This window comes from Mirounga leonina, unplaced genomic scaffold (genome assembly GCF_011800145.1).
Source record: "Mirounga leonina isolate KUSES-001 unplaced genomic scaffold, KU_Mleo_1.0 Mir_101595, whole genome shotgun sequence".
NCBI lineage: Eukaryota > Metazoa > Chordata > Mammalia > Carnivora > Phocidae > Mirounga > Mirounga leonina.
The window spans coordinates 3984709-4004086 of NW_023270158.1; the positions used below are offsets into that span (position 1 = coordinate 3984709).

Consider the following 19378-nt stretch of genomic DNA (forward strand, 5'->3'; position numbering starts at 1 on the left):
AAATAACAAAACTATAGAGAGAAAGAACAGAGTGGTTGCCCGGGGCTAGGGATTGTAAGGGAGGGGTTTGTGGCTATAAAGAGGTAGCACAAGGGAGCCTAGTGATGATGGAAGAGTTCTGTATCATTACTGTGATGGTAATTACACGAAGCTACACACACACACACACACACACACACACACACGAGTATAACCTGCAATATCTGAATAAACTCTGGTTTTGATATTGTGCTATACTTGAGCACGGATGATGGAGGTAGAGTGTAGGATGCATAGGACCTTCCGGTACACGTATTTGCAACTTCCTGTGAATCTATAATTATTTCCAAATAAAAAGTTTACATATAAAAATAAGAAAGAGTTTTGACAGTTTACAAAATGTCACAAGCATCATTTGATCTCATATGAGCCTCACAATAACACAGGAGGATGCATAAGACAGATTTCAACCCCATTGTACACATGGACAATGAGATGCAGATGACCAGTTGCCCAGGTCACCCAGTTGCTAAGTGATGGTGAAAACAGGTAGCTGACCTCACCCTTGATGATCACACAATCCAATGCTCTCTCTCCCCTCTTTGCACATAGCAGGCATGAATCTTAATGTCAGGAATTCAACTATACCAGAAATGCCTCATTTCCTTGTATTCTTTGAATCAAAGTAAATCAGGCTCTAAGTACCCATTCTGTCATGTTTGTAGGAAGTCTAATCTTTGGCATTATTGTGTTCCCTCCCCTTCCCTGGAGTCACACAAAGATCTGGGGGCTTCTGGATACCCAGGAAATAGGCAAAGGGCATCTTCAATCTACCATGCTCATCATCTTAGTACCCAAGGTTCCAAACCCTACCAAGGCACATTGCCTTAGGGTGTAAAAACCTCCAAGTTGCTAAGGGAAGGGACAGTTCAAGATACCAGTGTTAGCCAAGTTTCCTTCAATGGAGGTATCATAACCTACCTTCCCTACTCCATCCAACTCATTAAGAGATGCTTTTCTAATAAAGTGTTTCTTCTTATATTTAATAATTACTATTATTTATGGTTATAGAAAATAAATTTTAAATTTGTACACGTTTTTTGCTGAGATATCTGATAGAGTGATCAATACAAGACCATCAAGCATAAAAATATATTACATCAGGATAAAATTCTGTGGGGGAAGTGGGATAGAAATATAATTTCAAAGGGTAAAAGAAATGATGTAAAATTTCTGACAGTTAAAGAGTTTGTCTTGTACACCTAAAATGGATGATGATGGCTATCATATCATAATGATATTTCTAGTCTAGTAGGTACCATATAAGAGTTTTATTTTTAAATGTCGATATTTACGATACACTGGCTATTACATCTTTTGGGACAACAATATTTAAACTTATGAAGGATTTTAGGTATCAACTTTAAAAGTGTAAAGGAGTATGTAGCTTTTCAAAATCCTTTTAGGAGATATGCAAGCAAAATAGCTTTGGAAGACCACTGATTTACACCAAAGTTTCCCTCAGTGTGGTAGATAGACATCTCTTCTCACGGAAAACAAGGTTAAGTTTACATGACACAATTACAGTCCGTCGACTTTACTTGCCCAACATTTACCCCACCTGTCCCTACACCACCATCTGGCCTTCACCCTGTCCTGAAGGTGAAACTCCTCAGCATTCACTCTGCTCCTTCCACCACAGCCTCCCACCTCTACCCCATGCCAGTGCCCACTCCTAGCCCTTAGCAATGCCCTCCAATGGTTTCCTTCTCATTGCCTTCTTTACCAGTACTACGCTTTCATTCCAGCCTAGTCCTCTGCCTCCTCCAGCCTTCCCTTCTCCCCTACACAGCTCCTTCCAGACTCTTCTCTCAGCATTCTATAGTCCTTTATGTGTCACAGCCAGTCATGGTGGCATCAGCCTGCCTATAGTCTCTCACCTCTTCGACCCTCTTACTTGTACGTGGAAATGGACAAACCCCATGAAGATGGTCCAGAAGTGACTGAATCTCAAAAGCCACTGCTTTAAACACAATACAGTGGATCTCAACAAGATGCTTGACCAAATCCTTCAGTATAACCACATGGACAAGATACAGATATGACCACATAGATAAAAATACAGTGAGGTGGATCCATTTATCTGGAAAGATTTGGAACCAGGCCACTCTAAATGTGATGGCATATGATCAGAGCAGAAGGAGAAATACAGGCAATAAGTGCAGAGAGTAGAGAATACAAAGATCTCTGTGGGCGTGGCCACTTAGGGAAGCCTACCTGGAAAAGATGAGCTATGAGTTGGTGTCAGTCACTGCCCTGTTAGGGCTCTGTCCCAGCTATCTCCAAAGGTCACCAAGACACAGTGGGTCATTCCACCATCTTCAGAACTTGCAGACACCAGTCTAGAATTTGCAGATGTTCTCTTGATACTCTTCATTGAAACACCTGGAAATAATAATCCCCTGGTATTCAGTGACAATCCCTGTATATCACTCAGCTATCAATCACAAAAATTTCAGGGTTCACAATAAACATTTATTTCTCACACATCTTTAGGTTGCCTGGAGCTCAGATAAATTAGTTTGAGGTCAGCTAGGAGGCCCTCTTTCAAGCTCTATAGGACCCAGATGGGGGTGGTTCCTTTCAATGGGCTGGACCCAAGTCCCTTGTACATGGGTTAATTCTTGGGACATAGGCTGAAAAGCAGTGCTACTCCGAGGACACTCTTCCCAGAAAGATGCCAAAAGCATAAGAGGGAAAACAGAAACAGGTGAGAACTTTTAAGACTTTGGTTCAAAATTGGACTTGTGATACTTCTTTCCCCATTCATTGTTCAAAGTAAGTCTCAAGGCCAAACCCAAAATCAAGGGGTAGGGAAGTCCATTTTGCCTTTTATAAGAGAAGATGCAACGTTAACAAGGCAAAGGGCATGGATACAGGATAGCATACAGAATTGGGGCTTAATAAACCAATCTCTCACAGTCCCTCATCTGCTTCCTTGGGCCCCAAAAGTCCGTCCAATATGGCCTCATTCTGCTTGGGTCTTGTCAGGACTTGGGGATTCCTGCTATGCCTTTGCCTAAACTCCATTCCATAGTTCTTTTGGTGCCAGGGAAGTTAACTGCCAGAAACCTACCTGACTCCCTCGCCAGCTCTTTCCAAGGACTATACCTCTGTTTCTGATTCACTCCACCTCTCATCTAATTGAAATCCCAGATAATTATGCTGCGTGCACTTAACCATGAATATCAGCAATCCCCATATGCCAAAAGCCAAGCCACTTCCCCAGCTGGGGTACAGTCTCCTTATCTCCTGCATAGTCCTAAAAATCAGAGCAGGAATAATTCTTTTTTTTAAAGATTTTATTTATTTATCTGAGAGAGAGAGAGAGAGAGAGCACAAGCAGGGGAAGGGGCAGAGGGAGAGGGAGAAGCAGACTCCCCGCTGAGCAGGGAGCCCAATACGGGGCTCCATCCCAGGACCCCAAGATCATGACCTAAGCCGAAGGCAGGCACTCAACCGACTAAGCCACCCAGGCGCCCCAGAGCAGGAATAATTCTGTGATGAACTCCGTCTTCCCTGAAGAGACTCAACGATATTTTGTGTTTTACCTTTATTATTATTTTTTTTTATTTTTTATTTTTTGCATCAGACCCTGTTGAAACTCAGCCAACCCCAACTGGGCCCCATGCATGCTCTAAGGCCAGTGCCATTTTATAAGGTGTGTGTGTTGGATATGGTCTACTGGTATTCAGCATCCAGTCCTACTTCCTTCCATTGTGTCTTACTGTATTAATAAATCTGGAAAACTCAATTCTGTATTTCACAGACTCCCTTGTAGCCAGGCTTCTGTACATGAATCGCATTCACCAGCGTGGAGGCGTACATAAGGCAGAGACCATCTTCTTGCTGCTTTTCTGCCTTGAGCAGAGACATGGAGTATTTGCGAAGCATATTTCCAATGCTTAGTTTGCCCCTCTGGGGTGTTAAAAGTGCACCATGGTGACTCCCTGGTCCATAGATGATGTACTCCAGGGGCAGCCTTTGATCGCCCACCTTCTGAATTGTGACAGAGGTAGGATTTCTTTGGGTTAGTCAGTTCTGTGATCTTCTGGCAATCATTCCTGTTTGTCCGGCCCTTCTAACAATATGGTAAGCACCTGATTCTCTGAATTCAAGACCTTTCCATTTTAATACCTAAAGGGGTTTCCAGCCCTGAACACCAATAGATACAACATGGTACCCCTCCTGGGCCTGAACTACAGGAGCACCAAGGTAAGTAGTATGCATTTTTGAAAAAGAATGATACTTGATGTATCCCTGTGAGTAGAGGTTTTCTGATGAATGTTGCCTAGACAACATTCTTTACTCAGCTGAGCCAGGGACAAAACAAGCAAATCCTTTCAGAACTTCACTCAGCAAAGAAGAAAGAATGTATCACGGCCAGGCCTAAGGGAGCCAGCATCAGGCTGCTCCCATCCCAACATCTTTGCTTCCTTCTGCTTGGCTGCACCTTGCCATGGGGCCTCCTCTGATGCCCTTGAACTCTCCAGGCTGATGCTAGGAGACTCTAGAGAATTCCTGTCAGACCACATGGACAAGGCCAAAGATTAGTCACCACCCACAGATACTCCTCAGAAACGACAAGCACAGCTTCTATGTAATAAAGACAGGGAAAAGATGGGAGGATGGAGAATGATTAATGGCCCCTTCAGAGTTGACGGAAAGCAAGTGCGATGTGCATTTTCAGCACTGATATTTTCTCACACCACAACATTCTCACGTGGTAGCAACCTGGGACATCAAAACAACAGCCTTGCTTGGGGGAAGGCAGGGGGTTTGTGTTCCTCAGTTGTTTTGGAAGACAGCATGCGTTTCAGGAAGTGTCGCCATGGGTGGGGCGCGGGGGCATGGGCTCCCATGGTGTTTGGCAAAGTTGGGATCTCTGGAAAGTCCAAAGGTGATATATTTAATAGGTGGCTTATTTTCTTTCATCTTCCTGGTAAGCGTCTAATCCCAAAGGCAGTTCTTAAAGCAAGACACAGTGGCTAAGAGGAAATGAACCCCCGGCAGACCCTGCTGCTGGAAACTGGGAGGGGAGAAAGGCTGAAACCCAGCAGCATGAGCTTCTGCTTCTGTAAGAAGAACTGACAGGAACACAATGAAGGAGCAGCTGATGGAGAGGAAGGGAACAAAGGAACAGAAGCCACAAAGCAGGAACCTATGAGCAGGATGCAGACAAAGGACCCATATCCGTGGGACGCCCACGGGGGAAAAGGGAAGTGCTCCAGTGGAGCGAGATAAAGAGGCAGAGAGGGGGGCAGGACCTAGATGGAAGGCATTTCAAAATGTACCCTCTCCACAGTCATAACGGCTGCAAGGCTTCTGAATATTCAGAGTCTTGTTTGAAACAGTATGATTTTTTCCAAGACTAAAGCACACATAAATATCTGCTGCATACTTCCCCAGAACATATCAAAATGCCTAGAGGTAAAAAAAAAAAAAAAAAAAGAATTGTTAAGCTTTTTCTCTGATTATAAAAGTAACACATGTCCATTGTAGAAAATACAAGTATATAAGAAGGAACAAATACTTCATGCAGTCCCACCACCCAGATATTTAACTGCTGCTTTGCTATACCGTCCTGTGTGTGGATCTTTCAGGAAAATGAGACCTTCCAGTATATGAACTTGTATATGCACATCTCGTCACCTAAAATATTGATTTTCCCAATATAGTCTCTAAAAACATGTCTTTGACTAAATTAGTATTCCTTGCATATAAATCTTTGGCAATTTTCCAAATTTTTCTTAGAATAAATCCCTAAAAGCTGAATTACTACATCAATGTGAATGTTTACTTCTAAAGCTCTTAATGCTTACTGCCAATTGTTTTACAAAACCTTTGCACCATTTTACATTCCGGCCACTTTGTATAAGGGTGCGCTCAAACAACACTTTTTTGGCTTTTGCTTTAAAACAAAACAAAACAAAACAAAAACCAGCCAGTCTCAGTCAATGTGGTGCTATTGTGGAAACACAGGGAGAAGCCTGAAGTCTTACCCCTGCTTCTGTTATCTTTGGGAAAGTTAGTTCACCTTTGCATGTCTTAGTTATCTTTAGGGACACTTCAAGCTTTAACATTCTTTGAAACTGTTTTCTAAACTAAGAAAGATAACAAAAAGTGTCATATTTTATCCAATTAGTACAATATCAAAGATAAAATAGTATTAAATGAATGCATATATTATTGAAAATCTAATAAGCATCTGTGATTGGTAGAATTTAACACTCCTGAGAATAGTCACTAGAATATGCTATTAAGGGAGGACTTTGCATCTGTTTTATTCACTGTTACATAACCATGCCAAAATGCATGCTGGGAACATACTGGGAGCTTTATAAATATGTGTTGAATGCAAGAAATAATTCATGGGGGGATAATTTTATGAACTTAGGGTAGCCAACCAATGTAGCTGTTAGTGCCCCGCCAATATCCCTTTGGCCGACCTTAAGGTCATCCACAGCTTTGGTGGAGAATTCCTGCACACACTGGCAAATTCTAGCCTCAGGTACCTGGGTCTCTCTGCCTGAGGACTTTATCTGGCCACAGTAGCATTCTCTGTCCATACAGGGCAAACCAGAAGTGCTAGGGAGCTAACATCCCCGGGAGTAACTCTCAAACAATGAGGGCTGGGAATTGGTAGATAAATACCCCAGCTTCCTCACCCCGCTGAGTTATGTTCTATAGGATCTTTCAGAGTATCCTCAATAGGACTGAGCCCAGTTGCCCACAGCAGTGACCTGTTCATCAACACACCCTCTTTTCCTTGCTCCCTCCCTTCAGCTTCCTGGGATCACCTTCCAAATCAACCACATGCACCTAAATCCTCATCTCAGTCTACTTTTGGGGGAACCCAAATACCAGAGTTGATGCTTGCAAAATTATAGGTGTATAATTTGCAAATATAACCTCCTTTTTACAAGGAACATACTCTCTCCATCATTTTAATTCCTGAAGGCAGGAAGTAGACTCCCAAATTCACTTAGAGGCAATGAATGATGTAAGTGGGATTTTCTGAGTGTGTGTGTATATGTCCCCAGAACAGCCTTGGTCTCAAGGCTGATTTGAGATCAGATGCCACGAAAAAGAGAAGGCAGCTAATAATTATGTTAGAGAAATGAAGAGTTAAATGTAGCTCTAAGTAGGAGAGGCATCAGAACCTATTCTCCTCTGCCCTGTGGAAGACCATGGCACCAGGATGCTAATTACCACACATCATCACCTCTGTGAGTTATTGGAATAAGGCAACCAAAGCTCATATTTTTCTGATTCCCCCTAGCTACTATCACAGTGCTGAACAAAAAGTAGTTCTTCAAGCAAGAGTCAATGGCTGTTTGAAACACTGGGTATTTGGGGACTACTATACAGCAAGTTTAGAAAACCCTATCCTTAAAAAAAAGGGGGGTGGGTGCCTGGGTGGCTCAGTTGGTTAAACCTCTGCCTTTAGCTCAGGTCATGATCCCAGGGTCCTGGGATTGAGCTCCATGTCAGGCCCCCTTCTAAGTGGAGAATCTGCTTCTCCCTTTGCCCCTCCCTACTGCTCATGCACTCTCACTCTCTCTCTCAAATAAATAAAATCCTTAAAAAAAAAAAAAGAAAACCCTGTATATCAGTAGGATTTTAGTTGTAAATGACAGAATCCATTCTAACCAGAAAAAAAATTTGAAGAATATAGACAGTCTCTGAAAATCCAGAAAACCAGTTTAAGACTATGCAGTAAAGAACAATGCCACAAATTTCACCAAGAACTGGTCTGGTATAGACACACCCCTGCCACGTCCTGGGCATCATCACAATAGCTGGCGCCACCCAACCATTCATGCCGACCCTCTGCTTCTCACTGCTGCTGGAAGCTGGTGGTGCCACCCTCACCCTCGTGGATTCCATACATTAACAACGGCTGCTTCCGGGTTAAACGCTAACTTCTGTGTGTTTGACTGGCTGAGCTCTGATCTCTACTGCAAAGGAGGTTGGGAGGATGAGAATCTTTCCCCCATTGTGGGGCATTCTCCAAATATAAGAAAGGTGTTCAGAGATGCTAGGTCAAAAAGGATCTCCACTGCACTTCCTCATCTGTCACTCTCCAGCACCCTCAGCCACTGCCATAATGCCAGGTCCCATCCCTGCTTCCCTGTGAGTTCCAACATATATTGGCCTAGTTGGAACCTCTTGACACAGGTTACCTAGTCAGAGAGCAGAGGTTAGAGGAAGAGCTTCAATGTGAATGAAATTCCCCTGGGGTTGGGGGGAGCTCTGTGACCAGGGCCCCTGCATGAGTTCAAGTACACATCTGTGCTACCACATACACCAGTGCTGTCCAATAAAAATATAGTTTCCTCTAAGATTTTGATGGATTTCTGTCTCACACTGAGGTCTTTCATCCATTTTGAGTTTATCTTTGTGTATGGCATGAGAGAATGGCCTAGTTTCATTCTTCTGTATGTAGCTGCCCAATTTTCCCAGCACCACTTATTGAAGAGACTGTCTTTTTTCCATTGGATATTTTTTCCTGGTTTATCAAAGATTCGTTGACCATAGAGTTGAGGGTCCATTTCTGGAGTCTCTATTCTGTTCCATCGGTCTATGTGTCTGTTTTTGTGCCAATACCATGCTGTCTTGGTGATCACAGCTTTGTAATATAGCTGGAAGTCAGGTAACGTGATGCCCCCAGCTTTGTTTTTCTTTTTCAACATTCCCTTGGCGATTCAGGGTCTTTTCTGGTTCTATACAAATTTTAGGATTGTTGGTTTCACTCATATGTGGAACATAAGGAATACCACGGAGGACCACAGCGGAAGGGAGGGAAAACTGAAGGGGTAGAAATCAGAGAGGGAGAGGAACTATGAGAGACTATGGACCTTGGGAAACAAGCTGAAAGTTTCAGAAGGGAGGGGGGTGGGGAGGTGGGGTAGCTAGGGGATGGGTATTAAGGAGGGCACGTGTTGTGATGAGCACTGGGTGTTAGATGCAACTAATGAATCACTGAACACTACATCAAAAAGTAATGTACTATACAGTGGCTAACTGAACATAATAAAAAAATATAGTTTGAGCCACAGACACAAGCCACACATGTAATTTAAAATTTCCTTGTCAGTACATTTTAAAAAAAGACAAAAGAAACCAGTAAAATTCATTTTAATATTTTATTCAAACTAATGTATCCAAAATATTATCATTTCAACAGAAATCAATATAAACAAGTTTTGAATAGAATATAAGACCTTCTTTTATTTCATACTACCTCTTCAAAATCCATTATGATCTTTACACTCACAGTGCATCTCAGTCTGGACTGACCATGTTTCAAGTGTTCAAGAGCCACATGTGGCTGGTGGCTCCCATACTGGACGGTGCAGACACTCCCTTTGGGATGGTAATGCTCATGCTGTGTTTTCCTCCTCTTCAGCTTCAAGCCACCTGCCACACATGTTGTTGCAGCAACCCTTCAGAGAATGAATGTTTCTACACTGCACTGTAATTAAGAAGCACTGAGAAATTCTGTTTAGGAGTTGAGCAGAGTTGTGAAGTTTCTCGCTCATGGTTCTCAGTCATCCTGGCTCCCTGAGCAGTCTATGATCCTCTTCCCTCTCTACTCTTGTCTGCTGCTAATGGGCTAGGGACAAGGGGGAGGCAAGTGAGGTACTCATTTCAGGTGTAAAATTTAAAGGATGTCAAAAAACTCAGTAATCATGGCACCTGGTTGGCTCAGTCAGTTAAGCGTCTGCCTTTGGCTCAGGTCATAATCCCAAGGTCCTGGGATCGGGTCCCACACTGGGCTCCCTGCTCAGTGGGGAGCCTGCTTCTCCCTCTCCTCCCTGCTCATGCTCTCTCTCACTATATCTGTGTGTGTCTCTCTCTAATAAATGAATAAAATCTTTTTTAAAAAAAACTCAGTAATAGGGGTGCCCGGGTGGCTCAGTCGTTAAGCGTCTGCCTTCAGCTCAGGTCATGATCCCAGGGTCCTGGAATCGAGCCCTGCATCGGGCTCCCTGCTCCACGGGAAGCCTGCTTCTCCCTCTCCCACTCCCCCTGCTTGTGTTCCGTCTCTTGCTGTGTCTCTCTCTGTCACATAAATAAATAAAATCTTCAAAAAAAAAAACAACTCAGTAATAAAAATAAATATTTTAATGCAGTATTTTTCAAATTAAAATTAATGCAAAAATGTCTATTCAGGTCCTCTGCCATTTTTCATTGGATTATTTTATCTTGGTGTTGAGTTGTAGGAGTTCTTAACATATTTTAGATATCAACCCATTATTCCATGTTCATGGACTGAAAACAAATATTGTTAAAATGTCTATGCTACCCAAACCAATCTACACATTTAATGCAATCCCTATGAAAATAACACTAGCATTTTTCACAGAGCTTGAACAAACCTCAGCATCAGGGAAATACAAATCAAAACCACAATGAGATACCACCTCATACCAGTCAGAATGTCTACAACGAAAAACTCAGGAAACAACAGATGTTGGTGAGGATGCAGAGAAAGGGGAACCCTCTTACACTGTTGGTGGGAATGCAAACTGGTGCAGCCACTCTGGAAAAAAAGAGATTCCTCTTAAAATAGAGCTACCCTACGACCCAGCAATTGTACTACTAGGTATTTATCCAAAGGATACAAAAATAGTGATTCGAAGGGGCACCTGCACCCCAATGTTTATAGCAGCAAGGTCCACAATAGCCAAACTATGGAAAGAGCCCAGATGTCCATCGACAGATGAATGGATAAAGAAGTAGTATGTATACATACACAGACACACACACACACACACAGACACACACAATGGAATATTACTCAGCCACCAAAAAGAATGAAATCTTGCCATTTGCAACAATGTGGATGGAGCTAGAGAGTATTATGCTAAGTGAAATAAGTCAGAGAAAGACAAATACCATATGATTTCACTCATGTGGAATTTAAGAAACAAAAGAGATGAAGAAAGGGGAAGGGAAGGAAAAATAAGATGAAAACAGACAGAGGCAAACCATAAGAGACTCTTAACTCTAGGAAACAAACTGAGGGTTGCTGGAGGGGAGGAAGTGGGGGGAGAAGAGATAATTGGGTGACAGGCATTAAGGAGGGCACTTGATGGGCACTGGGTGTTACATGCAACTTATGAATCACTAAATTCTACCCCTGAAACTAATAATATACTATATGTTAACAAAATTGAATTTAAATAAAAAATTTTAAAAAATAATTATCAAGATATATCATTTGCAAATACTTTCCCCCATTCAGTAGGTTGTCTTTTTGTTTTGTTGATGGTTTCCTTCACTGTAAAAACTTTTTGACTTGATGTAGTACCCATTATTAATTTTTGTTTTTGTTTCCCTAGCCTGAGGAGACAGATGCAGAAAAATATTGCTAAAGTTGATGTCCAAAAGATCATTATTTATGTTTTCTTTTAGGAGTTTTATGGTTTCAAGTCTTAAATTTAGGTCTTTTTAAGATTTTTATGTATTTGAAAGAGTGAGAGAGCATGGGCGAGGGGGAGGGGCAGAGGGAGAGGGAGAAGCGGACTCCCTGCTGTGCAGACAGCCCAATGCAGAGCTCGATCTCACAATCCTGAGATCATGACCTGAGCCAAAGGCAGCCACTTAACCAACTGAGCCACCCAGGCACCCCTTGATTACTACAGCTTTGTAATATTACCTTGAAATCTGGGACTGTAATACCTCCAGCTTTGTTCTTTCTCAAGATTGCTTTGGCTATTTGGGGTCTTTTTTGGTTCTATACAAATTTTAGGATTTTTTGGTTCTAGTTCTGTGAAATATACTATTGGTATTTTGATAGGGATTGCATTGAATCTGTAGATTGCTCTAGGTAGTATAGACATTTTAACAATAGTAATTCATCCAATCCATGATCATGTTATATCTTTCCATTTGTTTGTGTCATCTATATTTCTTTCATCAATGTCTTATAGTTTTCAGAGTATGAGTCTTTTACCTCTTTGGTTAAATTTACTCCTAGGGATGGGGTGGATGGGTGATAGACTTTGGGGAGGGTATGTGCTATGGTGAGTGCTGTGAATTGTGTAAGACTGATGAATTACAGACCTGTACCTCTGAAACAAATAATACATTATATGTTAAAAAAAAGAAGAAGAAGAAGAAGATAGCAGGAGGGGAAGAATGAAAGGGGGGAAATCGGAAGAGGAGACGAACCATGAGAGACTATGGACTGTGAAAAACAAACTGAGGGCTCTAGAAGGGAGGGGGTGGGGGAATGGGTTAGCCTGGTGATGGGTATTAAAGAGGGCACATTCTGCATGGAGCACTGGGTATTCTATGCAAACAATGAAACATGGAACACTACATCAAAAACTAATGATGTAATGTATGGTGATTAACATAATAAAAAAAAATTACTCCTAGGGGGCGCCTGGGTGGCTCAGTTGGTTAAGCGACTGCCTTCGGCCCAGGTCATGATCCTGGAGTCCCGGGATCGAGTCCCGCATCGGGCTCCCTGCTCGGCGGGGAGTCTGCTTCTCCCTCTCCCGCTCCCCCCTCTTGTGCTCTTTCTCTCTCTCACTCTCTCTCTCAAATAAATAAATAAAATCTTAAAAAAAAAAAAATTACTCCTAGGTATTTTATTCTTTTTGCTACTACTGTAAATGGGGTTGTTTTCTTAATTTTCCTTTCTTCTGTTTCCTTGGTAGCGTATAGAAATGCAACAAATTTCTGTATATTGATTTTGCACCCTGTCACTTTAATGAATTCATTTATTAGTTCTAACAGATTTTTCACAGAGTCTTTAAGATTTTCTCTATATAGTATCATGTCATCTGCAAATAGCCAACAGACACATGAAAAGACGCTCAACATGTCTAATCATTATAGAAATGCAAACTGAAACTGAACCGCACAGCAGTCAGAATGGCTAGTATCAAAAAGACAAGAAATAACAAGTGTTGGTGAAGATGTGGAAGAAAGGAACCCTTGTGCACTGTTGGTGAGAATGTAAATTGGTGCAACCACTGTGGAAAACATTATGGAGGATCCTCAAAACACTAAAAAGAGAAGTACCATGTAATCCAGTAATACTACTTCTGGGTATTTATCCCCCAAAATGAAAACACTAATTAGAAAAGATATATGGACCCCTGGAGGGAGGAGCAAGATGGCAGAGGAGTAGGAGACCTAAATTTCCTCTGGTCCCAGGAATTCAGCTAGATAGGGATCAAACCATTCTGAACACCTACAAACTCTACAGGAGATTGAAGAAAAGAATGGCAGCAACTCTCTGAAAAGAAAAGCAACCACTTTCTGGAAGCAGGGACCCAACAAGCAGCAGATCCGGAGAGACTCCCCTTCCTCCCCAGGGAGGAGTGGCGCAGGAGTGCACGGCAGGAATCTGCTGGGTTTGGAGACTCCACACAGGGTCGGGTGCCAGAGATAGAAATGCTCAGTCACAGGCCAGATGAGCTCGGAGTGTGGCCAGAGACCAAGGAGATGGGAGTGACTGACAGCTTTTCTCTGGGGGCGCACTGAGGAGCGGGGCCCCGAGTTCTCGGCTCCTCTGGGGCAGAGACTGGGAGGCCGCCATTTTCATTCTCTTCCTCCAAAGCTGTACAGAGAGATTTCAGGGAACAAAGCTCCCGAGAGCAAACCTGAGCAGATTACCTAGCCTGGCCCCTGACAAGGGTGGTGCAATTCTGCCTCAGGCAAAGACATTTGAGAATCACTGCAACAGGCCCCTCCCCCAGAAGATCAGCAAGAACAGCCAGCCAAGACCAAGTTTACTGATCAATGAGAATGGCAGGACTCCAGCACTAGGGGAATACAGCACAAAGAATTCATGGCTTTTTTCCCCATGATTCTTTAGTCTTTCAAAGTTAATTTTTTAAATTTTCTTTATTTTTCTCTTTTTCTTTTTTTTTGAATTTTTCTTTTTCCTTTTTTCAACCAACATCTTATCGATTCCTTTTTTTAAAATCTTTTTTTAAACGATTTTATTTATTTATTCATGAGAAACAGAGAGAAAGAGGCAGAGGCAGAGGAAGAGGGAGAAGCAGGTTTCCTGCAGAGGAGGGAGCGAGATGCGGGACTCGATCCCAGGACCCTGGGATCATGACCTGAGCCGAAGGCAGACACTTAACCGACTGAGCCACCCAGGCGCCCTAAAATCTTTTTTAATGTTCATTTTTACAGTCATATTCTATCCCTTCATTGTAGGTAACCTTATTTTTGGTATATATATAAGTTTTGCTCTCTTTAAAACTTTGGGATACAGTTTCTTCTAACAAACCAAAATATACCCTAAATGTCTAATGTATGGCTTTGTTCTACTCTCCTGCCTGATCACATTCTCTCCTTTTCTTATTTCTATTTTTTTAAACTTTTTCTTCTTTCTTTTTTCAACCAACTTATCAATTCCTTTTATAAAATCTTTTACAATTTTCATCTTTATAGTCATATCTCATCCCTGCATTGTATTTACCCTTATTTTTGTACATATATGTTTTTCTCTCTTTAAAATTTTGGGAGACACTTTCTTCTAACAGACCAAAACACACCCAAAATCTAGTGTGTGGCTGGGATCTATTCACCAGCCTGATCATATTCTTTTTTTTTTTCTTTCCCTTTCTTTTCCCCCAGTTTTGTGTCTCTTCTGATTTGTTTAGTGTATATTTTTCTGGGGTCATTGTTACCCTGTTAGCATTTTGTTCTCTCATTCATCTATTCTCCTCTGGACAAAATGACAACACGGAAAAAATCACCTCAAAACAAAAGAACAAAAGGAAGTACTGACTGCCAGGGACCCAATTAATACGGACATTAGTAAGATGTCAGAACTAGAGTTCAGAATGACGATTATAAAGATACTAGTGGGGCTTGAAAAAAGCATGGAAGATACTAGAGAATCCCTTTCTGGAGAACTAAAAGAACTAAAATCTAACCAAGTCGAAATCAAAAGGGCTATTAATGAGGTGCAATCAAAAATGGAGGCTCTAACTGCTACGATAAATGAGGCAGAAGAGAGAATCAGTGATATAGAAGACCAAATGATGGAGACTAAAGAAGCTGAGAAAAAAGAGAGATAAACAACTACTGGATCACGAGGGCAGAATTCAAGAGATAAGTGATACCATAAGATGAAACAACATTAGAATAATTGGGATCTCAGAAGAAGAAGAAAGACAGAGAGGGTCAGAAAGTATATGGGAGCAAATTATAACAGAGAACTTCCCTAATTTGGGGAAGGAAACAGGCATCAAAATCCAGGAGGCACAGAGAACCCCTCCCTCAATATCAATAAAAATATGTCAACACCCCGACATCTAATAGTAAAACTTACAAGTCTCAGAGACAAAGAGAAAATCCTGAAAGCAGCTCGGGACAAGAGGTCCGTAACCTACAATGGTAGAAACATTAGCTTGGAAGCAGACCTATCCACAGAGACCTGGCAGGCCAGAAAGGATTGGCAGGATATATTCAGAGCACTAAATAAAAAAATATGCAGCCAAGAATACTATAGCCAGCTAGGCTGTCATTGAAAATAGAAGGAGAGATAAAAAGCTTCCAGGACAAACAAAAACTAAAAGAATTTGCAAACACCAAACCAGCCCTACAAGAAATATTGAAAGGCGTCCTCTAAGCAGAGAGCCTAAAAGTAACATAGACCAGAAAGGAACACAGACAATATACAGTAACAGTCACCTTACAGGCAATACAATGGCACTAAATTCCTATCTTTCAATAGTTACCCTGAATGTAAATGGGCTAAATGTCCCAATCAAAAGACACAGGGGATCAGATTGGATAAAAAAACAAGACCCATCGAAATGCTGCCTGCAAGAGACTCACTTTAGACCCAGAGACACCTCCAGATTGAAAGTGAAGGGGTGAAAACAATTTACTATGCTAATGGACATCAAAAAAAAGCTGGGGTGGCAATCCTTATATCAGACAAATTAGATTTTAAGCCAAAGACTATAATAAGAGATGAGGAAGGACACTATATCCTACTTAAAGGGTCTATCCAACAAGAAGATATAACAATTGTAAATATCTATGCCCCTAACATGGGAGCAGCCAATTATATAAGCCAATTAATAACAAAAGGAAAGAAACACATTGACAACAATACAATAATAGTAGGGGACTTTAACACACCTCTCACGGAAATGGACAGATCATCTAAGCAAAAGATCAACAGGGAAATAAAGGCTTTAAATGACACATTGAACCAAATGGACTTCACAGATATATTCAGAACATTCCATCCCACAGCAACAGAATACACAATCTTCTCTAGTACCCATAGAACATTCTCCAGAATAGATCACATCCTGGGTCACAAATCAGGTCTCAACCGGTACCAAAAGATTGGGATCATTCCCTGAATATTTTCAGACCACAATGCTTTGAAACTAGAACTTAATCACAAGAGGAAAGTAGGAAAAGAACTCAAATGCATGGAGGCTAAAGAGCATCCTACTAAAGAATGAATGGGTCAACCAGGAAATTAAAGAAGAATTAAAAAATTCATGGAAACAAGTGAAAATGAAAACACAACTGTTCAAAATCTTTGGGATGCAGAAAAGGCAGTCCTAAGAGGAAAGTACATAGCAATACAAGTCTTTCTCAAGAAACAAGAAAGGTCTCAAATACACAACTTAACCCTACACCTAAAGGAGCTGGAAAAAGAACAGCAAATAAAGCCTAAACCCAACTGAAGAGAAATAATAAAGATCAGAGCAGAAATCAATAAAATAGAAACCAAAAGAACAGTAGAACAGATCAACGAAACTAGGAGCTGGTTCTTTGAAATAAGATTGATAAACCCCTGGCCGGACTTATCAAAAAGAAAAGAGAAATGACCCAAATAAATAAAATCATGAATGAAAGAGGAGAGATCACAACCAACAACAAAGAAATACAAACAATTATAAGAACGTATTATGACCAACTATATGCTGGCAAATTAGATAATCTGGAAGAAATGGATGCATTCCTAGAGAAGTATAAACTACCAAAACTGAACCAGGAAGAAACAGAAAACCTGAACAGACTCATAACAACTAAGGAAATTGAAGCAGTCATCAAAAATCTCCCAACAAACAAGAGTCCAGGGTCAGATGGCTTCCCAGGGGAATTCTACCAAACATTTAAAGAAGAATTAATACCTATTCATCTGAAATTGTTCCAAAAATTAGAAATGGAAGGAAAACTTCCAAACTCATTATATGAGGCCAGCATTACCTTGATCCCAAAACCAGACAAAGACCCCATCAAAAAGGAGAATTACAGACCAATATCCTTGATGAACATGGATGCAAAAATTATCACTAAAATACTAGCCAATAGGATCCAACAGTACATTAAAAGCATTATTCACCACGACAAAGTGGAATTTACTCCTGGGCTGCAAGGTTGGTTCAACATCCGCAAATCAATCAATGTGATACAGTACATTAATAAAAAAAGAACAAGAACCATATGATCCTCTCAATAGATGCAGAAAAAGCATTTGACAAAGTACTGCATCCTTTCTTGATTAAAACTCTTCACAGTGTAGGGATAGAGGGTACATACCTCAATATCATAAAAGCCATCTATGAAAAACCCACAGCGAGTATCATTCTCAATGGGGAAAAACTGAGAGCTTTCCCCCTAAGGTCAGGAACACGGCAGGGATGTCCACTATCACCACTGCTATTCAACATAGTGCTAGAAGTCCTAGCCACAGGAATCAGACAACAAAAAGAAATAAAAGTCATCTGAATTGGCAAAGAAGTCAAACTCTCACCCAATGTTTATAGCAGCAATATCCACAATAGCCAAACTATGGAAAGAGCCAAGATGTCCATCAATGGATGAATGGATAAAGAAGATGTGGTATATATACACAATGGAATATTATGCAGCCATCAAAAAAACCCCGAAATCTTGCCTTTTGCAATGACATGGATAGAACTAGAGGGTATTATGCTAAGCGAAATAAGTCAATCAGAGAAAGACAAGTATCATATGATCTCACTGATATCATGAAGTTGAGAAAGAAGACAGAGGATCATAGAGGAAGGGAGGAAAAAATGAAACAAGATGAAACCAGAGAGGGAGACAAACCATAAGAGACCCTTAATCTCAGGAAACGAACTGAGGGTTGCTAGAGATGTGGGGGGTGGGAGGGATGGGGTGCCTGGGTGATAGACATTGGGGAGGGTATGTGCTATGGTGAGCGCTGTGAACTGTATAAGACTGATGAATCACAGACCTGTACCTCTGAAAGAAATACATTATATGTTAAAAAAAAAAAAAAGATATATGTACCCCTACATTAATCATAGCATTATTTACAATTGCCAATATATGGAAGCAACCTAAGTGTCTACTGACAGATGAATGGAAAAAGATGTGTGTACACACACACACACACACACACACAATGGAATATTACTGAGCCATAAAAAAGAATGAAATCTTGCCATTCATGACAACATGGATGGACCTAGAGGGTATTAAGCTAAGTGAAATAAAATCAAACACGGCTGCCTGGGTGGCTCAGCTGGTTAAGCATCTGACTCTTGATTTTGGCTCAGGTCATGATCTCAGGGTTGTGAAATCAAGCCCCATGTCAGACTCGGCACTGGGCGAAGAGTCTGCTTAAGATTCTCTCTCTCTCCCTTTCCCTCTGCCCCTCTGCCCCCCACTTGCACACACTCTCTAAAAAAATAAAAATAAAAATAAATCAGATGCAGAAGACAAATACCATATGATTCCACTTATATGTGGGCAGAGGGGTGGGGGGATAGGCAAAATAGGTGAAGGAGAGTAAGAGGTATAAATTTCCAGTTATAAAATAAGTCATGTGGATGAAAAGTATGGCATAGGGAATATGGTCAATAATACTGTAATAATTTTGTATGATGACAGATGGTAAGCACACTTATTGTGGTAAGCATTATGAAATGCCTTTCATAATGCTTACCACAACTGTCAAATCACTATGTTGTATACCTGAAACTGATATGTCAACTACAGTTTTTAAAAATAAAATTTAAAAAGTAATTTAAAAAAAATAATGCAAAATTCCATGATGAAGATAATATCAAATGTTTAAATGGTAACAGGATCCACCAAGGCTGGGATTAGGGCAAGGTAAGGGAGGTGGGTCATACAAATACTAGGATGGTACTTCCCCTTCTCTTTGCCTCAAGTATCTCTCAGCATCCTCAGACAATGGGGCCAATTTCCTATTGCTTTCCTAAGTGCCCAATTTATATTGCTGAGTAAATGAATAAATGAATGAGCAAACAAATTAAAAAGTCCTTTCTGACTGGTTCTTTAGTATTTAGTCTCAAATTTGGTTTTAATT

The 19378-nt window shown here is 41.0% G+C and overlaps 1 pseudogene; it reads left to right on the plus strand.

Moving 5' to 3' along the window:
* Positions 1 to 3978: 3978 nt before the first annotated feature.
* The window catches only part of LOC118002987, a 59665-nt pseudogene continuing 44265 nt past the window's right edge, over positions 3979 to 19378 (plus strand).